Source organism: Alligator mississippiensis, chromosome 1 (genome assembly GCF_030867095.1).
Source record: "Alligator mississippiensis isolate rAllMis1 chromosome 1, rAllMis1, whole genome shotgun sequence".
Lineage (NCBI taxonomy): Eukaryota > Metazoa > Chordata > Crocodylia > Alligatoridae > Alligator > Alligator mississippiensis.
In genome coordinates this window covers 452,033,933-452,052,023 of record NC_081824.1, presented here as the reverse complement: position 1 = coordinate 452,052,023, position 18,091 = coordinate 452,033,933, and the positions used below count along the sequence as shown (strand labels likewise).

Below are 18,091 nucleotides of genomic sequence, written 5' to 3'. Positions count from 1 at the left end.
TGTAACATCATCCATATAGCGTCACCCTCAACTCCCCTCCCACTGGCACCAGTATTCCCCTCACCCTCCCATCCCTTCTCACCCACTGAGCCAACGGCTCCATCCCACACACAAACCGTCCTGGAGAGAGGGGGCACCCCTGGCACACCCCTCTCTCTACCCTAAACTCCCCTCCCAAAAACCCCTTCACCAATATCCTACTATGTGCCCCCTTATACAATGCTCTCACCCACCCCACAAATTTCTCCGGAAACCCCATCCGCCCCAAAACCGCAAACAAAAACCCGTGCTCCAAACTGTCATATGCTTTTTCCAGATCCACACTTCCCACCACCACCCTCCAACCCCTCTTCCCCACATACTGCATCATATCCCTCCAAACCCACTGTGTATCTACCATTCTCCTACCTTTCACTGCACACTTCTGGTCCTCCCCCACCACCTCCCCCAACACCTTCCCCATCCGCATCGCCAACACTTTGGAAAATAACTTGTAGTCTACCTTCAATAACATGATCAGCCTCCAGTTTTGCAGCACCTCCCTGTTGCCCTTTTTGTGCAACAGCACCACCACCACCCCCACCACAAACCCCTCCCCTACCACCCCTGACCCCATGATCTCCCAAAACACCCCCACCACCTCCCAAAACCTCTCATAGAATTCCACTGGTAACCCATCCACACCCTGTGTCTTCCCCTTTTTCAACCTCCCCAGCACCTCCCTCACCTCCTCCTCCCTTATATCCCTCTCCAGATCTGCTTCCTCCCCCTCCCCTAACCTCTTTTCCAACTCCCCCAAGAACCTCTCCCCCACCTTCCCATCCACCTCCCGCTTTTTATACAACCCCGCATAGAACCTCATCACCTCCTCCAACACCTCCCCTTGCTTCTCTACCTGCACCCCCTCCCCCACTTCCCTGCTACCCTTCTTCACCCTCTCTGCAAAATACTTCCCCATTCCTCCCCCTCCCCCACCCACGGTGCCCATGCTAAAAACATCCTCCCTCTCCTAAAACCACTCCTCCACCCCCTGCTTCGCCTCCCCCAACTCCTGCTTCACTTCCTTCCCCCCCCAATCGCCTCCCAAATCTACCCCTGAACCCTTCCCTGCAACCTCCTCAACTCCCTCCTCTTCTCCCACCCCTTCCGCTTCCCAACCCAAATAAACCACCTCCTAATCTTCTCCTTGTCAGAGATCAGAGCAGCGCCAGTAGCTGCTTGCTGACCCCCTCACCACCGGAGCAATAAAACTTCCACCTGACAGGCAGGTAGTGATGGATGGGGCGAAAATTAACCAGGCACAGATGCATGTTGGTTACAGGAGATGGTTTACTTACGTCGCCATGACATGTGACACAGGCTGAGCCTTTGTTCCATTGCAGTTTCTCCAGTTATAGTGATTATAATCAAGCATATGGTTTCAGGTTACAGCCAACGATACAACGATTACAATCAAGCGTACAGTTTCAGGTTACAGCTAACAATGATGGACGTGGCGCCGGGAACGAGTTACCATGCCTGCAGGGCTTTGATACGTCTATAATTACGCTGACAGGAAGATATTGACAGGTGATCAAGCTGTCAATTTACTCTGATGATGATCTTAGGTTTCTCCTTAGAGATTCCCGCAGAGGTCTCCGACTTAGGTGGAAGTTGTTAAACTATTTATAGACAGAGGTGTCTCTCAGAAATATCCAATGATGAACTGCTAAATTGAATCTTTAATTATCTGGCAAGCAGCAGTTCTTTGTGCTCTCAGGTTACAAGGTAGTGGGTCAGGTTTCCTGTCCGATACACAAGAGGGGTCTGAGCTTGCTTCTTGACCAATTGCAGGGATTTATGGCAGGGCTATCCCCTTTCACCCTGACCAGTCTTAAGTTTTGTTTCTCGTTGGTGACATGGGCATAAATTATATACAGCTCTCCACCAGGATTTTGTTTTAACCCTTAGTTGATCAGATGGTCTGAATGGTATCTCTTGCAAGTGACATGGGCACTGATTCATTTGGGTTGTGACACTCCTCTGTGACCCTCCACCACTCCCAATGAGACTTAAAAAGCACCTTTGTCATCTTCCACCCCTCATATTCCCTCCCAAACTCCCCACACACCCCTTCATCTTCCAGCACCCTTGTATTTAGTTTCCACACCCTGCTTCCTCTCCCACTCCCTCCCCCAACCCGTAGTTCTACCCTCAACATCTTATCACTAAACCCCCACTTCCACCACCTCCTTCCCTTCCACCCTCACCCCCTCCAAAACCAACACGAAATCAATCCGCGAAACCCTCTCCCCCCCCCAACTGATCCTCATTCCCACCCGCTCCCCCCTCCAAACATCCATCAGCCCCTCTTCCCAAATCCAGTTCCCCAAACACCTCCCCGTGCTGTCCAAACATCCCCCCCCACACCCCCTTCCCTATCCCCTTCCTCAACGATATAGTTAAAATCTCCTACAAGAACCTTCTTCCCTCCCCCTCATACCACCAATCTTCAAAAAAATTCCCTCCGCTCCGCCTTCACTGCAGGTGCATAGACATTAAACACCCCCACCTCCTCCCCCATGTGTTGCAAATGCCCCTCAATTAGCATCTCCACCCCAATCACCCTCACCCATGTCTCGTTCACTACAATTCCCACCCCCGCAGCCTTATTCCCACCTGCCCCAGCCCACCACCATCTTCCCTTATCCCATCTTCTCCGCAACACCTTATAATCCCCATCCCATACTCTTGTACACAAATAATCTCAGCCCTTAACGCCCTCAAATACCCTCCCACCCTTTCCCACTTTTTCCTTGATAACAGACTCCTCACATTTAATGAAACAACACAAAAGGCCCCTTCCATTGAACTCATCATAAACCAAAACTTCCCCCCCTCACACCTCTTCCCCAGTCCCACTCTCCAATGACTCCACTGGGGACTCTACCCCCATCCTCCATATTCCGGTTGTTTCAAACAACCCCTCCACCGCTCCTGGGCTCAGAAATCCCAATCCCTCCTGCCTCCCTTCTTCCTTTCCTTCTTCCCTCCCACCCTTTCCCTCAGTTTGCAACCCCAACTTCTTCCCCCCTTTCTCCCCCCCATTTCTTCTTTTTCTTTAAACCCCACTCCTTCCCTTGTTCAGTTGCCTCCATTTGCTCTGCCCACCCCTTCTCTCTCCTTCCCCACTACCAGCAGGCCTTGCCCCGCTCCCAGTTCCTCCACCATACCCCACAATGTCCCCCCCCCTCGCCCTCTTCCCCTTTCCCCCCCCACTTCTCTTCTGTCTCTAACTCCTCCTCCACCAACTCCATCACCCCCTTTCTCTCTTCTTTTCCCTCCTCCCCCACCAGCGTTTCTTCCATGACCATCTCCTCCCATCCCCCCCAGCTGTTTCTCCTCCTCCATTCCTCCCTCTCCACTCCTCTCCATGCCCTGCCATCCACACTTTATTGGCATACATCAAGGGACACATTTGCTGCACATGCCCCTCTTGCCCACAAGCCTTACACACAAAACTCTCTTTACAAGATTGGGCCGTGTGTCCCATCCCCCTGCACCAACAACAAATAGTCAAATGGCAAAACGCCGCCAGGTGCCCTGCTTGCCCGCACCCGTTACACAATTTGGGTTGGTCAAAATAGGTCAGGTAACCTCTACAGGAACCAACTTGCACAGCTGAAGCTAAGTGCTTAACAGCCCCCAGCCTCCCCACCACCTCCTCATGCAAAACCACCTTCGCCCTCCATGCCCCCATCCAAATCCCCCACCAGTCACACTCCTTTTCCACAAATACCACCTTCTGCACCCTCTGCTCCAGCCAGGATTCCATGTCCTCTTTATCCAACATATCACTAAACATCTTAGTATAGTGTCCTCTCCCATGCCTTCTGTCCCATATCAAAAACCAACCCCTCCAATTCCCCCCACTCTAATGCCTCCTTATGCGCCTCCCAAAAGGCAGCATAGCATTTCTCCTTCCAGAAGGAGAAATTCCAAACCTTCCTGCTATCAAAGGCCACCACACAGTCCAAGTCCTTGGGGTTCACTTTCAAAGTCTTAAACAGCACTTCTGCCATAAAGTCTCCACGCCGCAGAGTCTTCTTCCCTTTGTAACCCTCCAAGGTCAGGGTTACCTTTACCCACCATTGTTTCTTCCCCGGCCTCCATTTTCCCTCTTCTGGTTCCTCTGGTCTCGCCGCCCCTGCCGCCTCCTTCTCCTGCCCAGGGGCCTCCCGATGACTCCTTTCTGCCGCTGATGCTCCTCTCTCTTCGGGGGTCTTCTTCCCTCCCGCTCCCGCCTGGGTCTTCCCTCTCCGCTGTACTCGGGTCCACCCCTCTTCCTCCTCCGCCATCCGCTCACCTCTTCCGTCGATTCTTTCTTTCTCCAATCTCCCGGCTCTCCCTCTGATGTTGCTGCTCCCGACCTCCATTCTCCTCAGCTCCTGCCTCTGCCATCATCTGCATACTAGTCATCGCCTCTGCCATCTCCTCCATCCTCCCCAGCGCCCTGCCTCTCGAGGCCCGACCAGGCAGCAGCCGGACCTAGGCCCGTCCGCCAACCTGATCTGAGCCTTCAAGAGGCCAAGCAGCGATAACCTGCCCAGGCCCAGAGGAGGAGCAGGCGCCGTGGGCCGGTGGCCCAGGGGGCCAGGCGAGCAGGGCCGGGGGGCAGCCCCAGCGGGGCAGCGGCGGTCAGTCCTGGGGCCTGGCAACTGAGCGACTGGCTGGCACTCCTGCAGGAAAGCCACCGTGTGGGTGGGCGGGGGCTGGCAGGTGTGTGCCGCTCCCGACTCAACTCGACTCATAGACATTAGGGCTGGAAGGGACCTCGGAAGATCGAGTCCAGCCCCCTGCCCAAAGGGCAGGAAGTCAGCTGGGGTCATAGGATCCCAGCAAGGTAAGCATCCAGTTTGCTCTTGAAGGTGTTCAAGGTAGGCGCTTGATCCACCTCCGGGGGCAGGCTGTTCCAGACCTTGGGGCCTCGGACAGGAAAGAAATTCTTCCTTATGTCCAGCCTGAAACGGCCTTGTAGTAGTTGATGACCATTCGACCTAGTCGTCATTCCTTGGGGCGCTCTGGTGAACAAACGTTCCCCCAGATACTGGTGGTCACTTCACCCCTGATCAACTTAGGAGGTGGCCATCAGATCACCCCTGAGCGAGCCTGGGGTTTATCCAGGCTAAAGAGCCCCAGGGCTCTCAGCCTGTCATCGTAGGGTCTGCTTCCCTGACCTCTGATCATGCACGTGGCTCTTCTCTGGACTGACTCTCTCCAGCTTCTCCACATCACATCCTTTTTGAATTGTGGAGCCCAAAACTGGATGCAGTACTCCAGCTGTGGCCTCACTGAGGCTGAGTACAAGGGGAGAATGACGTCCCGGGATTAGCTTGAGAAGCATCTATGGATGCAAGCAAGCATTGTGGTTGCTTGACTTGCCGCAGCATCGCACTGCAGGCTAGCCGCAGACTCGACTCCTCACTTCAGGTCACCCGGGGCGTGGCCTACTGCAGCTTCTTTGGACTTGACTTGGACAAACTTGCCCCCGCCCGCCTTGGGCTTGCTTCAGTTCACCCTTGGCGGGCCTCCGTCGCACTCAACTCAACACGGGCTTCCTTCCACTTGCCCCGGTCTCTGTCTACTGCTCTCATTTGACTTGACTTGGACTTGCCCATGCCCCGCCACTCTGGCTTTGGTCATCGTCAACAACGACGCTCGAAGGCGGCAGCATCTGGTCTTAAGCAGCCTTGCAGGCCAAGCCAGAGGGTGAGAGACATGGAAAGAGGCTGCAAGGCCTGCCTGCTAGTAGCGGGGAAAGCCCCAGCCTCCCCGACTCACCCTCCGGGCACCGCTTCTGGGCCCTCAGTGGGCCCCATGCAGGCTGGGCAGGCTCCCGGCCCGCACCCCCCGCCTGCCCAGGCCCAGGTCCTGCAGCCCTGGGCAGGGTCCCAGCCCCCCACAGTAGGAGGCAGGGGGGGGGGGGGGTAGTGCTGCCGAGCAGGAGGGCACACTTGCTCCCCTGCTAGTGTGCTGCCCGCCCAGCAGCAGCCCTTTGCATACTGTCTGCCCCCCTGGGGTCGCGGTCCCACCCCTGCTGCTGCTGCTTTTGGAACCCAGAGAGGAGGAAGGCGACGCTCCCCCGGGAGGGGAGCGGGCACCAGGCCCGGAGGCACTGCAATACCGGGCCGATGCGTGGAGGGGCTGGAGCAAGCTCCGAGGCCCACCCCAGGCACCAAAATGTATTTAATGCATCAGTCCTCACATCAAGGACATATATCAGCGATTAAACCGATGAAAAAAAAAAAAAAAAAAAAATATATCTGTTCCTAATTAACAAAGTATCAGAACCATAAGCCTTTCAACACAACCAACAAAAACACCAGCTTTTTCGCTTCAAGTCTCAAAACAGTAACATTCACGTCATAACATAAGAATCTTTCCCGAACCACAAAGAAACACTTCTCCCCCCTTTACATAACCAACTCAAACATTTCGACTCCGTCCCATTGATCAACACATCACACAAATCATAACATTGTTTCTCTCAACCCTTCCCCTCCCTCCTACTCAAACAACTTCCTCCAATCAATGCCTTCCCACTCCCCTTTCCTCCTATAATACCCCAATTCTGCATATGCTAAATAAACACACTCCCCTGAAGTAAAACAAAGCTCCTTCTGAACCAATAAACACCTCGTCTTCCACACCGCCACCCGTGTACACAATAATAATGCCCGAATTTCCCATTCCCTCACTTTATGCCTCACCAATCCGTACACCGCCCCCTCATAACTCACACAATCCCCCCACCCTATTGCTTTACAAAACCCCACCACCCTTTTCCAAACCCTCTGTGCAAATGAACATTTCCACAACACGTGAAACACCCTTTCCTTCCTCACACACAGTTCCCTTGGACACTCCCCCAACCTTACCAACCCCCATTTCCGCTGCTCCGCCCTCACCAGTATCACCCTTCTAACCACCCACCACACAAAATCCTCATGCTCCCCCTTCCACACCCTCCCCACCTGCCCTTCCGCCAACTCCCCTATATCCACCATTTCATCCCTCCCTCTCATTTCCCTCAACAACCGCTTTGCTTCCCTCAATGCCTCCCACCCTAACCCCTCCAGCCCCTTTGCCCTCAAGAAACCCCACCCCCACGTATGCCACCTGGCCGGTCTCTCGGCCCACAACCCCAACCACCTCCCCCCATATAACCCCAACCTTCTCAAATACCTTCCCACCCAATACCTATATATTGCCCCCACTTTCCTCCCCTCCAGCCCCGCAACTCTCACCACCCCTTTCCAAAAAAAGTGCACATACAAAAAAACCTCTCATTCTGACACTCCCCACCCTCCCAGGTCCTCCCTCTTATATACCTCCCTCCTCACCACCCTCTCCGTCTTCCCACCCCAAAAAATACAGACACACTTCCCTTTGCACCCGCCTCACATGCAACCAGGTGGGCGGGTACACCATCACCACGAACAAAATTGTTAGCAACAAGAATTGCTTAATAATCCCCACCTTCCCTCTAAATGACAGCTTCCTAGTCCCCCATATCCCTACCACTTTCCTCACCCTCCCTCCAACCTCCTCCCACACCCCTTCCCCCCTCACATCCATATACACTCCCAGTACCTTCAAGCCCTCCCTCTCCACACACCACCCCTCCTCCTCCAACCCCCTCCACTCCCCCACTGCCAACAGACTACTCTTCCCCTTATTTACCCGTGGCCCCGCCACCTCCTCATACTCCCAAATTCCCTCCACCACCCTCCTCAAAGACCCCTCATCCCAAACCATAAACATCACATCATCCATGTATAACGTGACCCTCAATTCCCCTCCCCCCGGCACCGGAATTCCCCTCACCCTCCCATCCCTTCTCACCCTTTGCGCCAATGGCTCTATGCCACTCTCTGGGGCTATTCGTGTAAGGGGGCACCCCTGGCGCACCCCCCTCTCCACCCTAAATTCCCCTCCCAAAAACCCCTTCACCAAAATTCTGCTCCATGCCCCCCTATACAGCGCTCTCACCCACCCCACGAACTTCCCCGGGAACCTCATCTGCCCCAACACCTCAAACAAAAACCCATGCTCCAAACTATCATAAGCTTTCTCTAGGTCCACACTGCCCACCACCACCCGCCACCCCCTCTCACTCCAACATATCCCTCCACACCCACTGTGTATCCACCATCCTCCTACCCTTCACTGCACATGTCTGGTCCTCCCCCACCACCTCCCCATCCATGTTGCCAAAACCCTTGAAAATAGCTTATAATCCACATTTAAAAGTGTGATCAGCCTCCAATTCAGGAGAGCCTCCCTGCTTCCCTTTTTATGTAATAGCACCACCACCCCCCACTGAAAACCCCTCCCCCACTAGCCCCGTCTCCATAGTCTCCTGAAACACCTCCACCACATCCCCCCACCACCTCCCAAAACCTTTCATAAAACTCCATCAGCAATCCATCCACCCCAGTGTCTTCTCTCTTTTCATCCCCCCTCAAAACCTCCCTGACCACCTCCTTCCTCATATCCCTCTCCAAATTCACTCCCCCCCCAACCTCTTTTCCAACACCCCCAAAAACCTCTCCCTCGTCTCTCTGTCCACCTCCCGTTTCTTGTACAACCCCGAATAGAAACCCGTTACCTCCTCCAACACCTCCCCTTGCTCCTCTATCCGCACTCCCTCCCCTGTAACCACCGCCCACCTCCCTCCTCCCTTTCTTTACCCCCTCAGCAAAATATTTTCCCCACTCCTCCCCCTCCCCTACCCACAGTGCCCACGCCAAAAACATCCTCTCCCTCTCCTTTCCCCGAAACCACTCTTGCACTGCCCGCTTCGCCTCCAACTCCTGCTTCACTTCCCTCCCCCCCCAAATCACCTCCTGAATCAAATTCTGCACCCTCCCCAATTCCCTTCTCCTTCCCCACTCGTATCAACCACCTTCTGATCTTTTCTTTTGTTGCTCTCCACCACTCCCATTTCGACTTGAACAGAGCCTTTGTTGTTCTCCACCCCTCGTATTCCCTCCCAAAAGCCCCACACACACACACACCCACCCTGGTGTTTAGCCTCCACACTCCCCTCCCCAGAAATCCACCCTCAGCCACTTGTGATCACTAAACCCCACCTCTCCCATTTCCTTCCCCTCCACCCTCACCCCTTCAGACACAAAAACAAAATCAATTTGTAACACCCTCTTTCCACCCCGGATCCATCCTCATTCCCACCCACTCCCCCTTCCACTCATCCTGCAGCCCCTCCTCCTGTACCCAATTTCCCAACCACCTCCCTGTACTGTCCAACTGCCCACCCCAACACCCCCTTCCCTATCCCCTTCTTCTATAAGGCAATTAAAATCCCCCACAAAAACCTTCTTCCCTCCCCCACATATCCCCAGCTTCCAAAAAAATTCCCTCCCCTCAGCCTTCACCACCAGTGCATACACATTAAAGATCCCCACGTCCTCCCCCTCCACCTTCATGTGCTGTAGCCACCCCTCAATTAATGTCTCCACCCCCCATCACCCTCACCCGTGTCCCATTCAACAAGATACCCACTCCCGCCGCTGTTCCCTTCCGCCCCCGCCCACCAAGACTGCCCCTTTCCCCAATGCTTCCTCAAAAACCCATAGCCTCTTTCCCACCCTATCCCACATTCTTGAATGCAAATAACATCTGCTGCAAATGTTTCTAAACACACCCCCACCCTCTCCCACCTCCTTTTCCTCGTTAGTAAGCTCCTTACCTTTAGTGAGGCTATTCTCACCGCCATTTCAAAATTTTTCAAAAACAAACAAACCCACTCTTGTCCCCTCACCCCTCTACCCCACTCCCACTCCCCAACTCACTTTCTGACCCTTCCCCTGGAGACACCATCCCTTGCCTCCGTATTCCTGTTGTTGCAACCAAACCCTCCACCGCTCCAGGACTCAGAAATCCCAGCCCCTCTCCTCCCCCCCATTCCATCTCTTCCCTCCTTCCCCTTCTGTTCCCCTTTCCCTCTTTCCCAAATCCCCCCCTTCGTTTCCACTCCCACTCTTTTCTTACCCTCTTCCCCCCCACCCTTGCTTTTTCCTTTTAAGCCTCCTACCTGCCCTTGTTCCAGGGCTTCCATCTCTTCCGCCCAACTCCCCCCTTCAGGTTTTCCCCGCTTCACCATCCCTCTCAGGTGTTCCAGAGCCTCCCCCCTTCTTTCTTCCTCTCCCTTCTGTCCCTCCTTCTACATCTTCCTCTACCAGCTCTAATACCAGGTCTTCAATTTGTTGTCGTTGGCCTCCCTCCCCCTCAGGTGTTTCCTCTATCATCATCATCATCATCTCCTTCCCCTCCACCCACACCTCCAGGTGTTTCCCATCCCCTCGTTCCTCCACTTCTCTCTGCTCCCCACTGTGTTCTTGCACCCATACTTTGTTTGCCTAGGAGAAGGGGTAGTCCCACTGAAAATGCCCCTCGTTTGCACCCGGCACATACCAACTTCTCAACAAAGTTGTGCTCTGTGCCCCATCCCCCTGCACCAAAAGCAAATCATTAACGAACAAAACGCAGCCAGGTGCCCCCCCACCCCATACCTACTGCACAGCTTTGGCTGGTCAGAATATGTAATATATCCCCTGTGTGGCCCAATTTGCACCACTGGCAATAAATGCCTCACCCTCCCTGCATTCCCCACCTCTTCTTGCAAAATTACTCGTGCCCTCCAAGCCCCCATCCAAACCCTCCACCGGTCAAACACCTTTTGTTTCTTTCTCTTCTTTAAACCCCTCTCCTGTCCTTGCTCAAGTGTTTCCATTTCTTCTGCCTAGTCTTCCCCCTTGGGCTTCCCCGTGTCCCCCCGTTGCTCCACCATGCCCCTCAGCTGCTTCAATGCCAGATCCCCACCTTCCCCCTCTCCCTTCTGCTCTTCCCTTTTCTCCTCCCCCTCAATTTCTTCCTCCGATAAATCTAGCACCACTTCCTCAGTACCCTGTTGCCCTTCCTCCCCATCTGGTATTTCCTCTATGACCATTTCTTCCTCCTCTGACTACAGCTCCAGCTGTTCCTCCTCCACCTCCCCGTCCGCTGCTCTGTTCCTCCTGGTCTTCCTGCACCCGTACTCTATTAGCATAAGAGTATGGGCACGCCCACTACATGCAACCCTCCCGCCTACAACCGGTACACACTTTTTCCTTACAAAACTGGGCTCTGTGCCCCATCCCCCTACACCGGAAACAAACAGTAAGCTGGCAAAAGGCTGCCAAGTGCCCCCCCAGCCCACATCTACTGCACACTTGGGCTGATCATAATACGTAATGTACCCTCTATGAGGACCAATCTGTACCATGGGCAGCAAATGCCGCACTCCCCCAGGGCTTCCTACTTCCTCGTGCAGCAACACCTGTGCTCGTGTGCAGCAACACGACCCGGTCCAAACCCTCCACCGGTCAAATACCCTCTCCACATGTAACACTCTCTGCACCCTCTCCTCCAACCAATGCACCATGTCCTCCTCCAATACATCATTGTACATCTTGACAAACAGCACCCGCTCCCGCGCTTTTTGGCCCACTTCAAAATTTAAGCCTCCAGCTCCCCTCTCTCCGCAGCCGCCTTATGTGCCTCCCAAAAGGCTGTATAAGCCTTAGCGTGCCAAAAGGACATGTGCCATTGTCTACAATTGTCTAACACAATGACACAACTCAAGTCCACTGGGTCCACGTTGAGCGTGGAAAACAACCGACCAGGCAGCAGCCAGACCTAAGCCCAACCACTCCCCGATCTGAGCCTTCAAGAGGCCGAAAAGCGATAACCCACCCAGGGCTGGAGGGGGAGTGGGACCCCTGGGGGCAGCAGCCGGTCCTGTGGCATGGTGACTGATCTACTGGCTGGCTGGCTCTCCTGAGGGAAAGCCACCGTGTGGGCGGGAGCTGGCAGGTGTGTGCTGCTTCAACTCGACTCCCTGCTTCAGTTCACCCGGGTCTCGGTCTACTGCCTTCATTTCACTTGACTTCACCTGGACGTGCCCCCCGCCTCACCACTGTGGCTTTGGTCATCGTCAAAGACGACGACGCTGGACAAAGGCAGCGTCTGGTCTTAAGCAGCCTTGTGAGCTGAGCTAAGGGACGGGGAAGAGAGAGGCTGCAAGGCCTGCTGGTAGCAGGGAAGGCCCCAGCTCACCGGCACCCTGGGCCTTCTGGGCACCGTGAACTGATTTTGTCACAGCGCGTGGAAAATCCCTCCCTTCCCAAACCTCCTCCATCCTTGTACCCCCTGCCCCCAATTACAACCTTCTCAGACTTCTTCCCGTCTCTTTTTTGCTCCATCAAGTTATCCCACTGAGGTAGTAGATAAAATGCCCACCTCCCCTAATCGTTCTAACAAAACAAACGAACAAACAAACAAAACAACTGTTCCTCACCTCAAAAGTCTCCCCCACCACCCCACGTTTCTTTTAATATATGGAAGCCTTTTTTTGGACATGGGGAGTTTCCTCTATAGCAGGCTGTGACTCGCTCTCACCTTCCTCTATTTCATCCTCCTCCCTATCCCCCTTGGGCCATGCAACATTGGCATCTGGTAAAGGACATTCTCTCCAAGTGCATCCCTCCCTTCCATGAACAACGCATTCAAACTTTCCTCATACAAGTGTTCACCTTGTGCCCCCATTCCACACACTGAAAGCAACTGTATATATGCAAAAAAGCAGCAAGATTACCCCCAACCCAACGTTTACTACACAACTTAGGCTTCCCATAGTAATTCACATACCCCCCCGTATGGACCCAATTTAGTAGATGGCAAGGAAGTGACGCACTGCCCCCAACCCCCGCCCCAAATACCCTTCTTCCTCTAAAATAATCCTCACCAACCAAGACCCCATCCACATTTGGTATTTACAAAAAACCTTTCCACCCATAACATCCTTTGCACCCAACTCTCCAGCCATCTTTCCAGGTCCTCCATTTCCAACACATCAGTAGCCATTCAAAGCGGATGGGGGAGGGGGAAAAAAAAACACCTTTTCCGGTGCTCCCTCTCCAACATCAAAAACATAAGCCCTTCATCTCAGCCCAATCAGCTATTTTCACAGACATCTTTGCCAGAGAGCTTTATATGCCCCTCTTTTCCAGAAAAAAGTCACAATCCACAGCTTGAAATTATCATGGGCTACAACAACACTCGAGTCCCGTGGATCCATCTTGCCATCTTCAAACAGTAGAGGAACTCTGCTGTGCCCACGGTTGTGGCCCCACAAATCCCTACTTGCACTAGAGTAACTATAACTCGCAGTTTTACCCATCTTCTCGGGTCCTTGTCTCCCCAAAGAGGGTATGTAGGTGGGGATAGACAGGGGACACTGTGGGGGACTTAAACTAAATGAATTGGAGAAAAAAGTGTTAGGGGAGGGGATGTTTGAGCTCACTGAGCCCGTTATATGAAATAATTAATAAAGATGCATTAAAAAAAAAACCAAACAAACAAACAAACAAACAAAAAACAACAAAAAAAAAAACAACAAAAAACCACACACACCACACACACGCAGGTGAGGAAGTGGCCACAAGAGAGGAACTAGGCAGGAGGAAGGTGTTGAAAAGAGGAGAGGTTGTTCCGGCAAAGTGAATTTTGATTGGGAAGAAGATTTGGGATGTTGCTTTTAGTGATCGTATCCTGAGAATTCAAGCGTGCTTGGACAAATGTGCAAGCAGTGGGAAAGGCGTATAAAAGTTGCATGGTTAAACACTGCAGGATGAGAAAGCTTGTCAAGAAACATGAAGTTATATGAAGGATGGAAGATGCTGAGGAGAATGCTAGAGTAGTGGAAGACGATTCAGAAAAAAAAAACCACGAGAATTTTCTGCTTTTTTGGGCCAGGAAAAGACGAAGAGGACTGAAGAATTAGAGGAATTATAGACAAGGATGCAAGACATTAAGAGGAAGCTGTACAAGGTGCACAAGTAGGAGGTCTGGAAGACAACCATTCCTCTGTCAATTGCATTAAAAGGAAGATATAAAATTACCTTCTTTTATTTTATTTTTTTTAGGTAAGGCACCTTGGGTTGAGAAGGAAGAAGGATGGTGCAACTATTTCTTGATGAAACTGAGGGAGAAGAAAAGAATTGAAAGCAGTATGAACCGAAGCTGGAGTGCCACTAGTAGAGAGCAAGAAGTTGTTCATGTAGTCTGAACAGCACACACAATATTCTAGCAAGAGACAGGCTGTCATCAGAATAACCATTACAGCACACCACAGCAAGTGGGGAAGCAGCAGGTTTAACACGAAGGCACAGTAGCCCATTGCTTACCACAGCCCACTCCCTCCTCTCCAACTCCCATGTGAAATATTTGCTTGTGGAGGAAGGGATGATGGTTGGAAGGCGTGCATATTCAGATCACTGCACTCCTTCTTCCTCAAAAGGAGGTAAAAGAGCTGGCAAGGTCCACAAGAGGTCCTCTAGTCCAACCCTGGCCTGAAGCAGGATCATGCCTATCCCCACCTTATTTTCTAGAACTACCCCCACATATAAAACCCTAACTCGCCACAAATGAAGCCATGGCAAGTAACCCATGTCCTTTTCCTAAAAGGGTTGTTAGAAGATGCAGAACGATGAACAAGCAAGAGGGCTGTGCCCCTGCTACAGGAAGGCACCTATGCCCACAATATGGGTCAATCCCTATGAGGGGCTAATATTCCTTCCTCACTCCAGACGTGGCAAATCAGTATGACCATGAGCAAGGGGCCAAGATGCTTTAGCCATGGACTTCTGCTTTTCACTTGAGGCAGGAGCATTGGCACAATCTCCAGCCTTGGTGGTAGTCAACACCCAGTGCTTCCGAGGAATGAAAATACCTCCCACGACACACACAAAGGGTAAGAAAACCATTCTTTGCCAGCCGCCTGCTTCTGGGCTTCGCTGGTTGCCTAATGGGACAGAGCCAGAGTAGAGCATAGGTATAGTTACTCCTAGATCATTTTTGATCCATGTTTATCTAACCTCTTTTTCCCCACACCCCCATTGATGAAGGCTCCACAGCTTCCCTCGGCAGTCTAGTGCACTGCTGCACCCTTTTAATAGCCAAGTCCTTCTGGCCATCCAACAGTAGCAGGATGAGCCCTTCCCCTTCTCTGTCCATGTGACATGAGCAGAAAAAAAACGCAACCCTTTTCCATGGCCCTCTTGATGACATCTAGTTCAGTCCTGAATGCCCTGCCCCACTCCACAGGCATTAAGCAGCACTGGAGCACAAATTCACCTCAAGCTCTTCCTCCTTGCCCTCATCCTCTACCACCCGCTCCCATGACAAACTGCTCAGTTCTTTTCTTTACCGTGTGCCACCATTCCCACATGTTCCCAACACAGATTTTCAGTGCCTGCTACCCCTTACAAGAGCTCTCCACAGCCCCTAAAAGCCACAAATTTATATTTCCATAAGACGCATTGTTACACACCATTTCTCCATATCCACCACCCCTTTTAGCATAAAATGGTCTGTAAAACCCAAGGGTAAAACATCCTGGGCACCAGCTAAAGTAGAAAGAGATACATGACCACTCCTGGGCCCCAACCTCCACCCTCATCTTCATTCTTTCCCCTTCTCGTCAACCCTTTAAAAACACCATCCACAGGGATGAAGCAGGGACCGCTAACAACAAGACAAAAGCAAGAACAGGCCTACTGTTTGTCGTTTGGTTTGTCTAAGGCCAGATAGTGACTGTAGGGGGATTAGCTGCCTGCATTGCTTCACTCAGCCCAGCGGGACCAGGCCTCTGCTCTGGGCTTGCTGCAGGTGGCACCTGCTCAGGAGATGAGTAGCTCTGGTCTTCTGATGGAGCCCCCGACTCCAGGGCTCCAATCTGGTCTCCTTACAGTACATTTCCTAGCACAATGCACGGACAAGGGCTTCTGGGACAACCTTCTCTGGGTAACTCTGATGGAAAGCTTGGACTAGGTCGGGAACACGTGCATTTCCTGCAAGTTTCTAGAAGCAGTCGGACAGTCTGTAACCTTGCCAGTCAAATACACTACTCAGTGAACAGAAGGTCTTGACAAGGAGATTGGAGCACTTCCATCCAATCCCTCCCCCAGTGCTGCCTATAAGAGCTTCTGTGGCCCCAGAAAAATTGACAGGTGCTGTGGTGGGCAATGCAGCGGTATTTCTTCCACAACAAGGCATCCCTCCTGCCAATGCAGGTCTCTGGCTGCTACACAATTAGAAGAACTGAAGCCATTAGCAAGCTAGGAACCAACCCAGTGTCTCTGGTTCAGGCTTCTTGCAGGTCAGAGATTCCAGGTGGTGCTTATCCACGAGGACCTCTATGGGGTGCGGTCCCCCTCCAAGTGGGGACACCACTGTGAAAAGCCTGCTTTGATGTCAAGGGCCTCCTCATTCCAAATACCATAAACTAGATCATACGGATGCTATTTATCCTCAGTAGCAGGTAGAAGGGTACTAAAGATCTTCAGGCTCCGCTATATTGGGACACCTGTCCCCACAACACTGCCCCCATCACAAATGTAAGAAGTCTGTGCAAGGATGGGACTGCTGAGGAAGGCCTGCTTGAGATGCCCCATCACAAGGCTATCATGCCCCCAGAGGCCCAACTTAGGGCATAGCCTACAGGTTTTCTGGGGGTCATCAGAAAAATCAGTAGCGAGGTTCCATGGTATCAGCAGGTGACCCAGGCCAGGACTCCCCCTTGCAAGCAGGCTCATGATTAGTCCCATCTTGGCCTGGTCTGTGGAACAAATGATGGGGCGCAGGGGGAACAGAAGGCAGCGCCAATTCAGGAATCCCAGAACACTTCCTTGGCTCCTGCTCAAGTGCTCAGGGAGTGGGATTTGAGCCTCAGCTAAAGCCCTCCTGCCAGAAGCAAGTGCTGCTACTGCCCATGTGGGTTTGTCTTCTTGCCAGGTCTTGCCCAGCCTTGGCCTGTGCCTCTTCCAGGCAGGCAAACAGGTCCTGTTTTTCCCCTTCAGGGATTCAATCAGGGCCTGGAGCTGCTGAACTGCCTGCTGAAGATGGACCATCATTTCTTGGGAGTCAGGGGCTACAAAGGGCTTTTGGGGATGTTCAAGCAGAGTGCAGTTTGCATGTCCATTTTGGGGCCTGCCCCACAGCTCTGAAAGGACTGGCCCTGGTAGACTGTTTGGGACCAAGGCATTGGTGGTCTGGATAAGCGATTAGATGCTTGGAGTACGAGGGCAGTCCAAAATGGTTTCCTACAAACTGTGAATAGAGGGGTCTGGCTCTGGAATTGGAAGCTGCAGTTGAGATGGAACAAGCCCAAAAGCTGCAGCCAGAGACATGGTACTCCTTCCGTCTTTGGCCAGGGTACCCACAAATTGGTCCAGGTGGTAGGCATCCTGCCCCATGCCCAGCATGGTGTCCTTCTGCATTCACCATGCTCAATGACCCACGCATGAACTAAGGCCGAGGTAGGCCTAACTACTTGCCACCTGTCTTGTGGGTGCACGCTGGATTGCGATACTGGGAGCCATAACTATTTCGTTCCAAAGGTGACAGTGAAACACATTGGACTGCATGGAAACAAGAGCTCTGCTCAGTCAGCTGCCTCACTGCTTTTGCTCAGCACCTTCAGGAGTTCATCAAGTCATCCTCAGAGACCTGGATATCTACCTTTTTGCCTGGGACCCCTGCACAAAAAGATGGGCCGAGTGTTCTGATGCTGGGATATTAGAGGCAGCCTTGGTTGAAAGTAGTACAGTCTGTCAGGAACAGTGTTTCACACCCATTTGCAGGAAGTGATACTGTAGCTGTTGTAGACCTTATGGACCAGCTGGGGAAGTCTGGCCTGACATCCCAAGCTCCTGGAAGACGATGAAGATGCCTGGGTAAGGGACTGCGCCAGAAGCTTGCACCAACCTGCATGTTGACACCGTGCTCTCTGGGTGCTTTTGTGGGTCACCAGCAGCAAAGTTGTGTTCAACAGCCCTCACTGGACATGAAAGCTTCCCGATTCAGACCAGTGACCCTTCCATTCACTGCCTAGTATGTGATCTGGGCCGAGTTGTAGCCCAGCATACTGTTTACACATATGGTAGAGTAAAGGATGATGGGCCTCCAGGGATGTAGAAGATCAGGCTCG

The 18,091-nt window shown here is 52.6% G+C and overlaps 1 pseudogene; it reads right to left on the bottom strand.

The window, feature by feature from the left end:
* Positions 1-6,129: 6,129 nt before the first annotated feature.
* LOC132247936 (U2 spliceosomal RNA) lies at positions 6,130-6,300 on the bottom strand (annotated as a pseudogene).
* Between the last annotated feature and the right edge of the window lie 11,791 nt (positions 6,301-18,091).